The 17,052-nt window shown below is 47.6% G+C and overlaps 1 protein-coding gene across 1 annotated transcript in view; it reads left to right on the top strand.

Annotated features, from left to right (window-relative positions):
- Nucleotides 1-17,052, top strand: part of LOC108261599 (NACHT, LRR and PYD domains-containing protein 3) — a 619,868-nt gene that overhangs the window by 20,554 nt on the left and 582,262 nt on the right. The gene's annotated exons all lie outside the window — the stretch shown is intronic.

The raw sequence follows: 17,052 nt of genomic DNA, 5'->3' as shown, positions 1-17,052 counted from the left end.
GGCTCTACATGATGCAAGACCTGGAAGACAGAGAAGATGAATGGAAGGAAACTGAGGTGGACATAAAGGGAACATTCACCGGATACCAAAGAATGAGGCATCGCATGCGGGAGGATGAAGAACGTATCAAAATGGAAGGAGCTGCCGGATACGAGGATAGAACCCCGGTCGAGAACGAAAGCCCACGGCTGGACCTCCCACAGGTAGGCAACAAGGAGAGGGACAGGGAACTACAGGAGTATATGAAAAACTGGACCCGCACTCCGGGGTGGCCGGAGCACAGGGAGATTCCCCCCAGCACTAGCACCCCGAGGCCAGGGTCACGGCCGATGGTGCACAAGCACAAAGACAAGGAACTGGAGGAAATACAGGAGCAGGAGGGGCATGGGACCAGGGGCAATCAAGAAAGTTGTCGGAGCGAGAGAGGGCACGAGGGTGGAAACGGAGCACGAGGGGCTCCACATACCAAAGGAGGAGGAAAAAGTGAGCCGAGAGACAATGTGGGGCGGATGGTCCGTATAGAGGGGGATGTGGTGCTCTCCCCATATGCTGTCGAGGAGGATAAGGAATTGGAGGGCAGGATTCGACGGCTAGAGGACGGGATATCATACGGCGTGGGTAAAATGGATGAATTGAAAAATCTCGCAGGTCAAGCGTTCCAAATGGCGACTGCTGTGAAAAATAAGTATGCGCACAAGCCGCGTTTGGGAGAGTCAAAATCACAAAGGTCGGGAAGAGCACTGAACCAGTCAGCAGGAAAACATGTGAAAAGCCTGAGTAAGGCCTCAAAAGTCCTAATATATCACCAGCAGAAGAAGAAGCAAGTAAGTTCAGACATGGAACTGGACGACCAAGTGGGGACTGAGAGCGAGGGGACTGAAACAGACAACGAAGGAAAAGTTGAACAAGACGTCAATGAGGAGGAGGACTTGGACGATTTGAAGCTTAGAGGAGCTAGAACACTACGGAACAGGGAAAGCCTGAGGCCCCCAGTGAGATTCGAACCTGGTGTCACAGCGTGCTTGGCGCATGCCCGCTCCCAGTCGGAGCCCAGCCTTACTCAGATGCCCCTCATGGTTAAAGGAAAAGCCCTACATTATGCACCCTGGAGTTTCATGGACCTAACGGGCCTGATCCAACGATTACCCAACATGTGTGAAGGGGGGCAGAAATGGATTACACAGTTTGAGGAAAAAACATCAGGACAGCACCTGGCGATAGGCGATATCAAAGCCATTCTCTGCCAAACAGTGGGCAAGGGACGGGCTGAAGAAATTTTCGATGGGGCAGAACACAGGGATTTGATAGACGACCCCAAGGCTGATGCCATCCCGTTTGGCCTATACCGGCAAGAAATATGGGATGCTGTGAGGAGTATGTATCCGGCTAAGATGGACCCTGGGAAGCTTGAAAATATAAAACTGAAAGACGAAGAAAACGTGATAACCTTCATACAAAAGTTTCAAGATAAATGGAGGGATGAAACGGGTGCCAAATGGGACGATTCAGTGGCAAGTGTGGGACTGTTCAAACTGCTATTGAAGAAGGCTCTCCCTGGGGAGGTACAGAAGAAGTTAGAGGAAGTGGTGGGGCTCAACGCAATGGAATGGGCTTCATTTCTGGCACATGTGACCCATCACGTGGAGCAACACAGGAAGCTGAAAAAAGAAGCTAAAGATGCCACTGAAACCCTAATGAGCCAACTCTATAAAGCACAGCTCGGCGAACTGACCAGGACTAAACAGGAAGAGAAGGAACGGAGGAGGGAGCACATTAAACAAGCGGCAGTGATGGTGCCCCATACACAAGCGTCAGCCCCAGCACAGGCTGACCCTATGCTGTTGGCCAAGGGATACCAAACCCACCCACAACAGCAAGTCCCACACATAACTACTATGCTGCACCCCGACCAGATGGATTACATATATCATATGAGGGCCCCCATGCACCCGGGAATGCCACCTGCCTGGGGGAGGGGACGAGGATACGGACGGGGTCGAGTTTTGCCCAGGCCAAATATGGCAACTGAAGGGTGTTGGGGATGCGGTGATCCTAGCCACTTCAGGAGAAATTGTCCACATGTCCCACGACCAACTTGGGGAGACCGCGTGGATAGGGCTGAAAGAAGAGGTCAGGTGCTTGGACCGAGAGCACCGGAGAGCTATGGAATGCCACCACGGTGCCAACCGCTACCCCCAGTACCCCAAGGTGGCCCCATGTATGGCCCCTATGGGGAGCCGGGACCCAGCCAGAGTTGAGGAGGCCGAGAGAAGCCCGGGGGGGAGCTCATGCAGTCCGTCACCACACTGCATCCAGAACAAGAGCCAACTGTTACAGTGACGATCGGAAACACCTTGCAAGCACCTTTTATGATCGACACTGGAGCTACATATTCAAGTATAGGGAAAGAAGGTTCACAGCTCCCCCTCACCTGTAAGGCTATTCAAACTATGGGCTTCTCAGGAAAAATACAGACCTTACGATTCACCGAGCCTCAAGAACTATCTCTGGATGGTGTGACAATACAAGCACCACTGTTATATTCGCCAGGAGCGCCTGTTAACTTACTGGAACGTGATGCCCTGTGTAAGTTGGGAGCTCAGATACAGTGCGAAGCGACTGGGATTTGGGTGACGTTCCCCAAATCAATATCCACACAATTCTTACTGTTGCACGAGCCACCTAGCACCGCCCGTAATGTGAGGATGGTATACTGGCTAGAGATGTCCGATCCAGCTAACTCGGAACTCTGGCACAGATACGCAGAATGGAAACCATGGTTACAGTACATGCGGCCCGATTGCACCGAAGTGGAGGCCCCTTTATATTGCACTATTAAAAATGATGACGGTGGACGAGACCAGGAATATGCTCAGCTTTGGGAGGACATGGAACAGGGACAAGTAATGGACATTAAAACCATGGAAATAATAAGCGGCCCACAGGGAGTGGCGGCTATTATAAAGCTCCCAGATAGAATCGCTAACTGGTATCAGCTGGAAGGGACAGCGCCCCATGTCACACTCATGGTCACCAAAGGCCTGGAACGGGAAGAGGTAGAGCCAATGATAGGGCAGGCAAAAGAAGTACAAGAGTGGAAGCCAACTACCAATCCATCCTTGCACAAGTCGCCTGATGGAAAGTTTGTGCGAATCTCAGTAACAGCAGTTGATACCGCCGTGGCCACTAGTGTCTGCATATGCACGAACACGGACCGGAGTGGTTTACAAATGGCAGTTAAGGCAGCAAAAGATCAGGACAATGAGGAAATACTGAAAACTATTCCAGAAGAGCTATGGACAAAACATCCGACCGACGTAGGGTTGGTTAAATCCGCCGACCTAGCTCAGATTAAGGTAAAAGAGAATGCAAGGTTGCCCTACCAGAAACAGTATCCGTTGTCAGTGCAAGCTAGAGAAGGCATACGGCCCACAATACACGGATTGGTAGAGGCCGGAGTTCTAATCTCCACGCGAAGTCAGTGCAATACCCCCATTTTTCCAGTTAGAAAACCTGACTCAGAGAAGTGGAGGCTAGTACATGATTTGCGTGCTATTAACCAAATTGTGATACCGGAAACACCAGTAGTGCCAGACCCACACACCCTATTGTCGAACATTCCAGAAGGGACCAATTGGTATACTGTCATAGATTTATGCTCAGCATTTTTTAGCATGCCACTGCACCCAGACTCACAGCATTTGTTTGCTTTCACATACGAAGGGCAGCAGTACACATACACTAGACTTCCGCAGGGATACTGTGAAAGCCCATCCATATTTAATCAGGTACTGGCTCAAGACCTCTCAGCCCTGGAGTGCCGTAGCACCATCTTGCAATATGTCGACGACCTTTTGATTTGTAGTGCGTCTAAAGAGCAATGCCAGCACGACTCTCTAAAGGTTCTAAGAATGTTGGCCGAAAATGGCCACAAAGTAAGTAAAGAAAAGTTGCAATTTTGTAGACAAAAGGTGGAATACCTAGGTCGTGTGTTAGAGGGAGAAAGCCGTACTATAGCACCAAAGCATGTAGAGGCCATACGCAAGGCCCCACAGCCAACCACCGTGCGACAGATGTTGGCATTTCTAGGAATGGCGGGGTTCAGTCGTCCATGGATATGTGAGTTCGCGCTAAGGGTCCAACCATTACGGGATATGATTAAGGCAGCAGACCAATCACAGCCAAATGCCCCCCTCGTCTGGACTCCTGAAGCTCTAGCTGCACTCGCAGATATTAAAATGGCCTTAATGACCGCTCCTGCATTGGCTAACCCAGATTATAGCAAACCTTTTCACCTCTATGTATCCGAAAGAAAGGGGTACGCATCGGCCGTCCTAACTCAGCAGCAACAAGGGATGGGAAAACAGGCCATCTCCTATTACAGCACGGCTCTTGATAACGTGGAAAAAGGGATGCCCCCCTGTTATCGGTCTTTGGCAGCGGCCGCATTTGCATATCAGAAAGCGTCCTCAATCACCATGGGGCACCCAGTTACATTATATACGACCCATGCACTGCATGCGCTCCTAACGAGTCAGACCTTTGTGATAACGAACTCCCGTCGAACAGGATATGACTCCATTCTGTCAGCCCCGGAGCTCACCATAGAACGGTGCACCACGGTGAATCCGGCCGATAAACTGGTAACCCCGATAGATGGTGTACCCCATGAGTGCGTAGCAGTATCAGAGATATTTCTGAAAGCGCGTTCAGATTTGGAGAACTGCCCTATTGATAATGCTAAGCATACGTATTTTGTGGACGGTTCCTGTTATCGTACTAATACGGGCAATAAGGCTGGGTTGGCAGTAGTAGAAGCACGACGAAACCCGGCGACGTTTGAGGTAGTGATGAGTGTTCCGCTCCCCCAACCCTGCTCGGCCCAGCTAGCTGAACTACGGGCGTTGACAGCTGCATGTAATTTGGGCCGTAAAGAGAGTTGCAATATATATACGGACTCAGCCTATGCTCATGGAGTCTGCCATGTGTTTGGACCAATCTGGGCTCAAAGGGGATTCCAGCGGGCAGATGGGACCGCCGTGACCCACGGGGAGGCGATTTCAGATTTACTATATGCTATGACATTGCCCGCAAAATTAGCTGTAGTGAAATGCAGGGCACATAGGACCGATGACTCCTTTATCACTAAAGGAAACTCACTGGCGGATGAGGCAGCTAAGAAAGCTGCCGTAGGGCCGGGGCAGATGATGGCCCTAACTCAGCCTGGGGAAAGTCCGATGCGGCATCCGCAGGTAGACAATGTGGCCCACTTGGTGGAGCTGCAGAACACCGCAGGTGTGGCTGAAGTATCGGCGTGGATAAAACGGGGGGCGAGAAAAGAGGCGGGTACTGGATTGTGGCGCAGCATAGAAGGATTGTGTATAGCCCCAGCCAGTTACCTCCCGCTCTTGATCAAAGAAGCCCATGGCTTGGATCATGCCCATAGAACCGAAACTATCCGAAAAATCCGTCAGGAATGGTGGTCCCCATTTCTGGCCAGTATGGTGGACTATGCTTTGAATAGATGTGAAGTGTGTATCAAGAACAATGTGCGAAAGAACTTCACTGCTCCTTTAGGACATATTCCCCCGCCGACAGGGCCATTCCGGCATATAATGATGGATTATGTAGACATGGGAGCAGACAACCGGAAAGAAGGGAAGCGCTACATTCTAGTAGTAGTAGACCGCTTCAGCAGGTGGGTGGAAGCAACTGCAACTTCCAAGGAAGATGCAAGGACCGCGGCTAAATTTTTATGTCGCGAAGTCATTCCCCGGTTCGGTATTCCAGATTTTCTGAGTTCGGACAACGGTACCCACTTTGTGAATAACGTCATTGACAATGTGGCATCTGCCTTGGGGATAGATCATAAGCTAGGATGTGTGTATCATCCTCAATCCCAGGGCATGGTAGAACGAGTGAATGGTACCCTAGTTAATAAACTGGCAAAAATATGCGAGAGCTCTCGCCTGAACTGGGTACAGGCCTTACCACTGGCCTTGATGAAGATGCGTTCTCAGACCAATCGTATGACGCACTTGACTCCTCATGAAATGCTTACTGGGCGCCCAATGCCTATGGCATTCACCCGAGGTCCATACACAGGGCCGTCTTTGGCACAATTGGAGGACGAAATGCAGGATTATGTGCGAACCCTCACCAAAATCTATAGACATTTGTATTCACAGGTTCGTGAGGCAGTCCATGGAGAGAGCGAGGTACGGGAGGACGTGCGCCTAGTGGCACCGGGGGACCAGGTATACATTCGTGTTTTCAAGAGAAAGAGCCCCCTTGCGGGACGTCGGGACGGACCATTCACCGTGGTCGCTGCAACCCCCACGGCTGTGAAAGTAGAGGGGAGGAATTACTGGTATCACTTGAACCACTGCAGCAGCGCCGAACCAGGTAAGGGACCGCTACTGCAAGACACTACCGACGAACAACCATCGACCTCAAGACTAGACAGTACAAGGAAGCCCACTGGGGCAGTGGTGTTCACTGATAGTGACAGTGATTCGGGTGCATCCCTGAGCCCTGCCTACGGCACTCGAGCCCAGAACAAGCGGCGAGCTGTGGAAAAACTCGATAGACTGTCTCAGTCTGATGCCAGTAGCCTCACCGTTCTCACGCCCCAAATAGAAGTGACGGGTGTAGTTATCTGCCCACAGGAAGTTGTAACCCCAGCAACGGAGGATTTTCTGTCTACATACGCCACTCTCTGTCAGGACCTTGACGACACCGCTTTGCCTCTGAGCCTAATCAACTCAGATACGCTACAGTCTCTAGCAGCACAGTTGAACTTACCCGAGCTTACTCCTGAACGTCAGTCTCCGCATGAATCCTTGCGCACTCCCCTACCCCCGGTTCCGGAGGGGACCGGTGGAACAAGCTCCACAGAATAGTAGCACGTATGTGGGTAAACTGATTTTTACAGCAGGGCTAATAGTACTCTTTTTCCTTTTCTACGACCCAATGTTTAAAAGAAATGCCCTGGATTCCTATCATACATTACTCCCACTAGCGACTGCTATTTCCCGCACAGCCCTCTATCCTCGTATTAGGCGTGTTCGATCCTGGACGGCCCCTGGCTCCACTATAGGTTCCCGTAGCTCAATGTGCGCGTTAGATCTCCTTAGACTCGCCCATGAAGAGTCCCTGATTGGGAGAAGTCCCTATTTGGCCTCACTCACTTTCTCCCCAGCTCGGTCTGTGGAGATTCGCGTAGGACATCTTAGAATTACTGGTAGGGCACGGACGAGTAGGTGCTCCTTCGAGCTGCCCACGATTGGCCCCCTGTGGCTACCATTCCTTTGCTCGGCTACGGCATGTTCTTACCATGATAGTACAGGGTCACCCTTCGCATCCCGGGCTCTCCACCCCCTCCTCATTGCCCCGATGTCAACTCCGCTCGCACATAAATTAATGAAATTACAATATTATTCAATCTCTACCGCTAACACTTCGCTCACGGAGGAGCAGAGTAACATGTACATGGCATGGATGGTCCACACTGCTCGATCTGTGACGGATCGCTCGTGTCTCGTATGTCATGATCGTAGCCTCACCCCCCATTTTATGCTGCCTATGGGGAACCTCAAAGAATGTCTCACCAACCCCTATTCTGTTGATTTTTTGTGTCCTACTGTGTGCCTCCTTGGGGCCCTTTCGGCTGATTTTGGCCCATCGTGGATGCACAATGCAAGCTCCTCATGCCTGTTTCACCCTGTAACCACTCAAGTGTCGACTTTTGTCCGCGTCCAACCATCTCTGCCCTCGTTCTTTCCCATCTGCCTCTGCTCCTCTGTTGGCGTATATCCTGTAGGAAATATGTCTGCCCGATGTAATGTCTCCCTGTTCACTAATGATTTGCAAATTGAAACCCCCTCTGTTTGTGATTCACCCCCATGCACCCCCAACGTGGTAATTCCCCTACCTGATCTTAGTGGTGGTACTGTTCCCCTTGCGGATGTGTTCTGGTTTTGCGGGGGCCAACGTGTACGCCAGACCTTGCCTGCGGAGTGGCAGGGATGCTGCGCCCCGGTTAGGTTGGATGGTAAGACCCGTGTTTTGTTGGTGGCTGACCGACCGTCATCCGGCCGGTCCCGTTCACGCCGTGACGTGGCCCAATGGACTCAGTATGTCCGTGACGCTGATGCAGCGAACTATTCTGACTGGGCTGCTGATGAGACCGTCCATCTTGACTTTGGGGGTACCCCCGTTGGCGTTCCTGCTCGCTACAGAGCCATGGAGGCCGTTGGCAGTGGTGTAGCGTCTATTTTACTCCCGGCCGTGCAGATCAACCGCAACGTGGCATGGATTAATTACATGTGGTACAACGAGCAACGCTTCATTAACTACTCGCTGAGTGCTCTCGGACTGGTCCGTGATCAGCTCCATGCCACTTCCCTCATGGCTGCTCAGAACCGTTTTGTCCTGGACCAGATGCGGGCCCCGGAGGAAGGTGTCTGTACAATGATTGGTCCCGAGTGCTGTGCTGCAATCCCTTTGCACACTGGTTCTGAGGGAGCCCTCTCCAAGGTCCTGGGCCAACTACAAGCCCTCCAGACGGAGCAAGCGGCTAACTCCGGCTTTGGGTCTAGTCTCCGCCTCCCGCCGTGGCTCTCCTGGTTTCTTTCTGGAGATTGGACTGCTACCCTGACCCGCTTGGGAGCGTCCCTGTTCGTCCTCCTTCTCCTTATGGCTCTGGTGGCCTGCTGTGTGATCCCCTGCGCACGGCGGATGGTGATGTCCCCAGCCTCCTTTTCTGGCCAGTATGTTGTTAAGGGTGAGGCGTTACCGCCTCAACGGGGGGTGGTGATTGAGACCATGCGACGGGGGTCAATGAGTAGCGACAGCAGCAACAGACAGGGGTCAATGAGCAGTGACAGCAGCAACACCAGCGTCTACGAGAACATGAGACGGGACATGAGCCAGGACTGATGGGAAAGGGGGCGCAAGGACCCGTTTGTACAAGGTAGTGGCAAGGTAATGGGCCTATCCGAGACAAACGGGACCTATTGGTGTTTTCTATATGTTCATTTGTGTTGCAGATCTACTGAACCCTGAGGGGTGAGAAGAAGATGTGATGATCCATACCCTGGGTGTAAGTGCTATTTTACACCCAGGGTATAACCTTTGGGGGAGAGTAACCTCTCCCCAAAGGGTGATTCTCTACAGTACGTAAAGTGCTTGAGCCGAAGACAACTGGAATACAGAGGGATACTGCCGATAGAGACTGTTATGCCGAGTGTTATAAAATGTGTATGTATGTATGACATGTAATGTGATGGGCAAAAAAGTGTGACGCAATCAGGCACAGAAAAGTATAATGGTGCTGCTGAGCACATGGTGCTGGCAGGGTGGGAATTTTTCCTCGTAAGAGGTTTTTTCGCCCACCCCTGACTGCGAAAGACTGGGGTTGGTTTTTGAGGGGAAGCAAGAATCTGCAGGTCCCGACAAATACAAAACTGTGGGCTGACAGGCCTAGTTGAGAAAGATAGGGACGTGTAGATCAAGTAGTTAGTTACTGTAGTGTACTCATACGTATGGCAGTAGTAGTAGTAATAAATGATTAGGGGAACTCAGTTAATCTTATAATCGATGTAGGCAAACAAACGTATAATCAAGGTAGTTAAATTCGAAATGAGATATATATATACATAGTTAAAAGGAGAAGTAAGTTAAGGGTTAAGAGTTATGGCTAGGTACATCTACACATGTCCGGCGCAAAGTGGATGTAGGGGGGTCCTAAGGCCCATACTCCAGCTGCCAATCTACTATGAGACCCCAGGGCGCACAACACTAGCACGTCTCCCACCAGGTCTACAAAACCTCCTCAGCTCCTGTTCGGATCAGTGTTGCGTAGAAGTGGTTAATGTAAGGGACCCATTGGATTACGGGGACGACGGGCGCAGGGATTATGGCCTTGTTAGAGTAATCCTCCGACAGCTAGCGGGGGACGGCCATGGGGTGCGGCAGAACCAGTTCCTCCACAGATACCCGCTTAATTAAGGTAGTGTATGAGGCTTCACAGCCTCAGAGGGGGAAATGTTGTGGATAAAAAAGGTCATAAAATAAACATAAGGGAGAAGAAGGAAAAACGGGCACCTTGACACGTAGAAGCGGGATTAGGCGGACATTGACAGATTGGAATTACGAGCAATTTAAGAGCAGTAATAGTAAAAAAAAAAAAAGTCAAAAAGAAGTGTACGAGCTGAGGAGTGCTAAAACACACACACACACACACACACACACACTCGTGCAGTCAAGGGCGGGCAAGTAGACACAACATACATAAACACACATGAATAACTTTAATAATATCTTATAGTGATAGAGAAACTCTATAAAAAACAGAATAGTAGCATATGCAGGACAGTAGAACTGTAATGATATTAAGAAGTTGGAAGTACAGTAAACCGCTTTTCAAGTAGTATAAATATATATAAAATAAGAAATATAGTGCAAATATGAAAATAAATTATAAACGAGAAATACAGGAAAAAAACAGGAAAATATAACTTACTCGTGATTCAGATGGTGAGGATTCTCGTCTCGCAAGGAAAGCCTTAATTTTTAGAGAACCATGAAGAAAGCCAGTTATAAGGGTGGCTGCCCCCCCCCCCTCGAGATAACGATAAGACCAAGGTCCCTCCCGGTTGTTTAGTCGTCTTGCTTACGTCATTTTTTTTACCTAGGGAAATGGGAAGCTTGGTTTTTGAAAACCTAGGTAAAAGAGAACCCTGGTTTTTGAAAACCTAGGTAAAAGAGAACCCTGGTTTTTGAAAACCTAGGTAAATAGAAACACTGGGTTTTTGTTTCCTGGGTTGTTGGAAATGCCTGAGTTCTGATTTTATGTGTAAAGTAAAACCCCTGGTTTCAATTCTATGGGTAAGTGAAATAGGCCTTTTCTGGAAACCTATGGGTTATCTAGTGTGTAAATACAGTATAAATACTGGAGCTTAAGCTCAGGGTATGGGGGATCACTTCTGAGAATTCTCATCGGTGTGGATCTCGTGTGGTGGAATGGAACAATAAAGCTGGACCCTTGCTTCTTCTCACTCACGGCTGGTGTATTTTTTCTATCTCCAACTGGTCTCAGAGGTAGATGTGAGTATTGGCTTCTAAGTTGAATTTTAAATGTTTTTGGGTAATAGGCTAAATTCGAGCCAACACCTGCTTCTAGTGGCGATCGCTTTCAGCCTACAAAGTTACTTGAAAGTGCCAGCATGAAGCACAGAGCTGAAACCTGAAAATGACTGGATGATTTTAATAACGGACAAGCAAGAAAGCACTTCAAAGCATTATTCCTGTTCTACCTCAGGAATGACATGACTTTGCATATGATCAAATAAGGTTCTTAAGTTTCATTGATATGTTCGCTTGTGCTCAGTGGCAGTTAGAACATTTAATTTTATTATTATTATTTTTTTAAACTTAAGAACACTTTTTTTTGCTTCAGCACAGTACAGGCTGAAGTATAGATCATGTACTGTTTCGATTATGAATATTATAATCCGTAGCATTTCAAGCCAGGAACAGCATGTGTGGTGTGTGCCGCACACGTATACCAATCTACCGAGGCTATAAAAAGTCTACACACTCCTGTTAAAATAGTGGCTTTTTGCGATGCAAGTGCAATCAAGATAACTTGTCAGATCTTTTTCTAGCCTTTTTCTTATACCCCTACTCCTTTACGAGAAGTGTCCTGGGATATTTAATGACCACAGCGAGTCAGGACCTCGGTTTAACGTCGCATCCAAAAGACTGTGCTGTTTTTACAGTATAGTGTCCCTCCTCACTATAGCAGGGCATTAGGCCCCACACAGACCACAAGGTGAGCGCCCCCTGCTGGCCTCACTAATACCACTTCCAGCAGCAACCTTAGTTTTGCCCAGTAGGTCTCCCATCCAGGTACTGGCCAGGCTCAACCTTGCTTAACTTCAGTGGGAAACAAGGCCAGAACTACAGGGAGAACTGCAAGGCAGCCGATATATTACAACTGAGGGAATTAAAAGCCACTAGGTGGTGGAGGTAGTATGTTTTGGAGGATTTATATAGAATCGTGACTGTACACAGAAGATGAACTGATTAGATTTTAGAGTTGATCCAAACAAGGTCAAATGTCAGAAATAGTTTTTCTTCAATAGCGGTCTTGCTTTTTGAGGCATGTATTTTAAGGGTATTTGAGTTTGAGCCATACAGATTAGTAATAAGACTAAAGGAATGGACTACACTTCTTGGTGGTGGAGGCAACCCTGAGTTCTTCTTATTCATTCTTAAAATAGTTCATTTGATCATTTCTTTTTTTTGATAATAAAGAAAAACAACTCACGAAATGTTTCCCCCCATATCATTTATATTTCTTTGTTTTCGCTATTTTGTCCTATGCGTATGCAAACATTAGCACTCCGTATGTATGAATTCCTGTGTTTGAGAAGGTCTCTGCTCAACGTGAGCCCTAAACGGCATGGCTTGTAGGATTTTAATTTGCTCTGTGCCTGTCTAGCACATATTCTTATAGAAGAAGAATACATTTTTTTGGAATGTTTGATAAGTAGACAGAGCCTAAAATCTCTGATCTTGTCTGGCACGTTCTCTCTCTGCACCTGAGCTGTTTTATGTACACCCGCTGGATTGCATGGCTTAAAGAAGCTCATCTCTGCCTAACCACACTCGTGGCTATTAAGCACTAACCACAGTGGCAAGTGGCACCACATCCACTGCTGTGCACTGAGAGTGCACCAGAATTAATTTCGTATATCTATATATATTTTTGCCTACGAATGTAAACGTAGTGTCGATAAAGACGAATAGAAAGTTTGTCATTCTTAACCTCTTCTGAGTAGCAGCTGTGTTTTCTTGTTTAGGCCGAGGGATTATGATCATTTGTGGTGACACGGACTGGTGAGGGTGGAAAACCCATGGAAGCTAGGTCACTGAGGGGAGGAGGGAGGGAGAGACGGAGACCGAGCAGGAGCACAGACACTCATGCACAAAGCCTCTAAATAAGTCCGGGTTTATACAAGTCGAGTATAATCTGAGCCCTAATCTGACATTTTTTACTTGCTGGGTATCGCAGGTGAACTCTTCAGTTGAGGTTACTTTATTTTGGCTTAACCTTCAGCTTTGGGAAAATATTTTGGGAATGGTGAGGTGAGACGTGATAGTGGAATGTGTCTGTGTGTGTATATGTAGGTTCTGATAACCTGGCACGCTATGGTGCTCTGGAGAGTCTCGTGAACGATGTGGCTGATGACACGTGGGACAACAGAGCCACGAATAGAATGAGCACCATCCGATTCCTCGATGACGACGATGAACAGGTGAGAGAATTGTGAAATGCTGGACTCTATCGCCTGATTGAGCTTCCATGTGTGTGTGCGCGCACGTGCGTGTTAAACTGAAATAACAGCTCGGACTATTATTACTATTACTATTATCTTACTACTGCTACCATCCAATTTATAAGATTGGTTTTGATGCACGTGTTTACTGTATCATTAATTAAAATGCAAATGTGCAAACGCTTATGTCAGAGTGTCAGAATCCCGAGTTTGAGTGAGGAAACTTTCACGCCTGTGGATTTCGGACATTACTCTGTAGGTTGCCGAGTCAGGATTGTCAGAATTTTTGGAAACCCGACTAAATGAATGAAGTGCATTCAGTAAATAGCAAAATAACGAAGTATATAAACACAAAATCCAATGGCAAGAAATTCCTGACAGTTCACCTTTGTTAATACAGGGAGTGACCCTGGTGGTATGAACCACACTTGGAAACTAATAAAATTAGAATATAAAGCATAAGGTAGCCTTTGAGTATGATAGTTGTCACACGGGTCATGTTTGCTGCGGTCCAAATCAGAGTGCGATTGTTCCCCCCGTTGGTCTGGGTTCAGACTCACTCGAACGCAGGTGCAACAGATATTATGCGCAGCAGTGGACCTCTTCTGTGTCTCACAAATTCCCCTGCCGCTCATGGTACACGTGCGTTGTGGAGACTACGTCGTAATGATGCCGTCCTCAGCTAAAATGCACGCGCAGGTTACTTTACTTCCTGAATAAGCGCGGAACAGAGTACGATTTGCGTTCATATTCACTGGAATCGTGGCTCGGTTCCAGAGCAACCGAACTAGGACCACCTCCTTCAGGTAGTCTCAGGTCCGGTACCGCGCTGTGCTTCCCGGTCCATGTGACAGCTTTCACATTACACACAAACCGCGCTCAGACTGAGCTGCCAGTGTAAAAGCCCTCTAAGAGTCTGATTTTGGATCCGTAATTAAAGCTATGACCTTGCTTTAGGGGCTTACTTCGCCTTCAGTCACTGTCGTTGATTATTTATCTGGAACAGCACACCTATGGTGTTTTATCCTGTACTCGGCGTGGTACACTGAGAGTTGGGAGTAAAGTCATTCAAATGGCCTTGTTCTGTAAACATAGCCCTGTCCTGTTCCGTGATGAATGAATCACTGTTGTAAGAAAAGAGTAGAGCAGAAACCTGTATTGCTATGTGACCGGGACCTGTGAGAATTGTTTAAATGGTTTTCTAATAGTACAGTACTGATTTATACACTCATTGGTATATCCCTGCTCATTCATGCAGTTATCCAATACATGAAATCATGTAGATAAAATGTGGACGTCTTCTCAGGTTTGGCATGTTTTTTTATTTTATTTTTTTTTTTTTTCCATTTTATGGTAGCCTTCTTCTCAGCTCGACCCAGTCTAGCTATCGAGCTCTCTTTTGATCTCGCTCATCAACAAGCCGTTTCCACTCTTAGTTCCGCCACTCGATGGTTTTTTGCACCATCTTGAATAAACTCAGGAGGGTGTGAAATTCCAAGCAGATCAGTAGCTTCTGAAATACGCAAATACCCGTCTGGCACCAACAACCATGCCACCGAGTCGCCGAGAGCACATTTCCCCCCTATTCAGATGTTTGATGTGAACATTTCCTGAAGCCGTTGATGTATATCTGCATGATTTTATGCACTGTGCTGCTGCCACATGGTTGTCTGATTGGATAATTGCACAGCTGTGCAGCTGTACAGGTGTTTGTCTTAAAGTGGCCAGTGAGTGTATGTATAGTGATACTATAGGTTATAAATGCAGAATATGCACTAAGTTAGCCTTTCTGTTATTAAATACACGGACCTCGTGCCTACACTCATCATTTAGCTTTATTATTATTATTATTATTATCATTATTCTTCTTCTTATTATTATTATTATTGTTAGCGGAATGTAGTCCAGCTGTTGCCGTGCTAATCACATGACCCTGTCAGAATAATAACTTGACAACTCGGTGACTCCACAAAAAAAATTAAAGATAACACAGTACAAAACAGACCATAGACCAGCAAATATGTACGCTCAACTATTGCCAGGAATGAATGATTCATCAATAACCGAGTAACAGGACCAGCGTGGGAAAGGAGCCGTTTTATAACGGTGATGGATCGAATGTGATGAATAGCAATAACTAAGTGTCTATAACTATAGCTCGTGTATCTCCAATGATGGTCTTGTTTTCTTTATTTCTTTTCCTCTGTCATAGGGAACGCTGTTGCGACGGGCCACGCCGCACCCCGGAGAGCTGAGGAGCATGAAGAAGGTGGTGGAGAATCTCCACAACGGTCTGAACGCTGCCAAAGGCCTGGACTCCAACAAAAACGAGGTCAATAACACTGTGGACCGAGTGACTACATCAGTGTGACCGCTTTGTTTTCCTCCAAGATGACCCAGTCCCCATCGTGTCTTCCCACAATGCACCTCATCCAGCCTTCTCCCTGTGCTTTTTCTCCCTTGAATGTGACTCTCCTTTCTCTGTGCTGGGTCTGTTCTATTCTCTCCTTCATCTCCTCAGATCCTGAATCAGGGAAAGACCACCATGATAGGTGCCTTCTTTTTTCTTTTTCTTGTTTATCTTCAGAGCAATAATCCATGGACTGCACAATTTCTTTTTTCTTTTTAAATTTTACAATCCAGCCCTTTTTTTTTTTTTTCTTTTTAAAGCTTTTTGATTTTTTCCAAACACATACCAAGTTAAAATAAGTAGGTGCACTACATTAAGTCTTATACTAATGCTGACAGAAGCTCCAGTTATATATTTACATTCTATTTTTAATTTTTTGTTTTTTAAACACTGGGTGGATGTTTCTTTTTTCTTTCTTTCTCATGAACATGAACTATAGCGTGGGACTGGGGGCGGAGAAACCAGCGTGAACTAAACTAATGAACCTAAACATGAAACATGACATGAACTATGACTATGAATGGAACCATGAAACTGTGACTTTGGTTCTCTATCGTAAGGACACTCAACTAATCTACTACAACTCAATATTCCGCGCTGTGTGCTGGGAGGCGCGCGGTATATATACAAACATAATCAGCCTCGTAATGGCTGATGGCTGAGGGCGATTCAGACACACATGAAACAACAACCAATGACAGAACGGGGAGGAGACATAACAGAAACATAACAAATGCACGTGTCGAAATGTCACGATTGTCAACAAGGGAAAAGCAGGTGCACCTGCTCGTGCACGCGCGCTCACATGCTCCACAGCGTGCTGCTTAAAGGGGAATTCATGGCAGAACTTGGTCGGCCGTGTCGGTAGACTCGGGCTTGAGCAGAACTTGGTCAGCCATATCAGTAGACTTGCCTGTGAGCAGAACTTGGTCGGCCGTGTCAGTAGACTTGGGCTTGAGCAGGGCTTGGTTGTCCTGGTTAACAGACACTTGGGACAGTAACTGGGCTTTGCAGTGGAAGAGCAGTAGAATGCTTCCTGGAGACCCAGTTTTTTGCAGGTAGGGCATTGTAGCTTGGTCTCCCTCCTGCAGCCCTCAGACATGCATGTCAGTGCCACCTCCTCCACATTGGCTGGAACCTGAAGCAGATCGGTGGAGGCTGACCTGTCAATCCCCTCATAATAGAGCTTAAAGGGCAGGTCAGGCTGGGGCTGTCCATTGACTCTCCACCCCAGTAAATCCAGACCATGAAGCTGCCCTGGCTGCGTGAACTCCTCCATAAAACGTTCTGCAAATT

This window comes from Ictalurus punctatus, unplaced genomic scaffold, assembly GCF_001660625.3.
Source record: "Ictalurus punctatus breed USDA103 unplaced genomic scaffold, Coco_2.0 Super-Scaffold_100056, whole genome shotgun sequence".
In the NCBI taxonomy this organism is placed as follows: Eukaryota; Metazoa; Chordata; class Actinopteri; order Siluriformes; family Ictaluridae; genus Ictalurus; species Ictalurus punctatus.
The sequence above is the reverse complement of the archived record's forward strand: the minus strand, read 5'-3'. Positions and strand labels throughout refer to the sequence as shown.